The 1,620-nt window shown below is 29.9% G+C and overlaps 1 long non-coding RNA gene across 1 annotated transcript in view; it reads right to left on the bottom strand.

Annotated features, from left to right (window-relative positions):
* Positions 1-773: 773 nt before the first annotated feature.
* Positions 774-1,620, bottom strand: part of LOC117117441 — a 1,392-nt gene continuing 545 nt past the window's right edge. The window contains exon 2 of the long non-coding RNA XR_004446904.1: positions 774-1,284. This is a non-coding gene — a long non-coding RNA (uncharacterized LOC117117441). The remainder of the gene's footprint in view (positions 1,285-1,620) is intronic.

The following is a 1,620-nucleotide window of genomic DNA, read 5'->3' as shown; positions in this document are numbered from 1 at the left end:
ATATATAACGTATAAAGCCATGTTATTTTTGCTAAATAATAAGTTAACAGATGGCGCCTCATACATTCCACACCTATCTTATTTGATACAATCATAAAAGCTGTTTGCGGTAATAAAACGCTAATTTCTACCATCAGCAATAACATTGTAGAAGAATCCCAGCTAACACTTTAACGTTAAAAAAACGATATAAAAACGTATGAGTTTGGTTCAAAAAACGTTTTAGTAAAACGTTTCGAAAAAGTAATTTTGTGGAGTTTTGGAAGCGTTTAAATAACGTTTTAATGTAACGTAACTTTGTTCTTGTATCACGTTTTAAAAACGTTTTAAAAACGTTTACAAATGGTTTTATTACGTTTGTAAAACGTTATAATATTACGTTTTAAAAACGTAATTATGTGGAGTTTTTAAGGCGTTTTAATAACGTTTCAATTTAACATTCAGAAACGTTATTATAACGTTATTTTGATGTTTTTAAACGTTTTTAAAACATTCTTAAAATGTGTTACAATACCAAAGTCAATGTAAATAGAGTAATTTGTAACTCTAGTTACATTGACTTTGGTCTTGTAACACCTTTTAAGAATGCTTTAAAAACGTTTAATTGGTTTGATTGGTATTGCAAGACTTTTAAACTTGAACAAAGGCTGTACACTGAACCGTGCATATCCTTAGGTCGGCCTCTGGTCACATATAGGATTCCAACTACATCGTGTTAACTTTGATGCTCTGGGACAAAAGAGGTCAACAATACAAAATTGCTTACAATTATATAGCGTTATGTGTTTATCCTTTAATGTTTAATGCGTCCTGTACTGTATTATACTGTAAATTAGCAAAAGCCCCATTTAAATATAGGACAAAAGGATATACAATAATCAACATCCAAAAAAATAATAAATCAAAATCAAGATAGAGTCAAGTGCTGACAATTCTATACTATTTCTGTAAGTACAGTTATTTCAGTCAGTATTTGGCAAGTTCAATTGATTTTAAAAATGTCAAAGAAATATCAAAAATAAACAAGGGGCCTAGTGTACAAAACTCCATAGTGCACACTTAAAAATCTTGGATATTGAGAAAAGCAGATGGCTGCACTCTCTCTGAATCAAGCCTTGACAAAGGAAATTCATAGCTGTTCTGTCACAATGGAACCATTTGCGAAGTAGAATGTTGTATCGGAAACAATATAGAGGATGTGTTACAAATCAAACGCATTCACATAATATTGCTGTCGTCCTCATCGTTGTCTACATCTTCTTCATTACAAACTTGCTTAAGTTTCTGTAAAAAGTGAACACAAAAATGTGTCAATTTAATCTACAGTCGACCTTTTTTGCTTTTTATAATTAATATTCTACATGTAGAATGAGTTTTAGTATTGTTTTCTGAAGTGAAGTGATTTTTCATTACTGTTAAACTTGACTTAACCAATATTCTTTTGAGTATCTCATAGTAAAACATTTGCTATATAACAGCTATAAAAACCATACTTTTAATAGCCCCAAGGTAACACCAACTCAATAGATTTAATTACAAACATATGATCACCCTTGTTAATATATTATTTGACTGCTGAATATTAGTCCTATAAACAAATTCAACAGATTAGAATAATTA

The sequence above is a fragment of the Anneissia japonica genome, unplaced genomic scaffold, assembly GCF_011630105.1.
Source record: "Anneissia japonica isolate Jap-2015-1 unplaced genomic scaffold, ASM1163010v1 scaffold11021_len15204_cov83, whole genome shotgun sequence".
Classification (NCBI taxonomy): domain Eukaryota; kingdom Metazoa; phylum Echinodermata; class Crinoidea; order Comatulida; family Comatulidae; genus Anneissia; species Anneissia japonica.
Note: the sequence above shows the minus strand (reverse complement) of the source record. Positions and strands in the feature narration are given on the sequence as shown.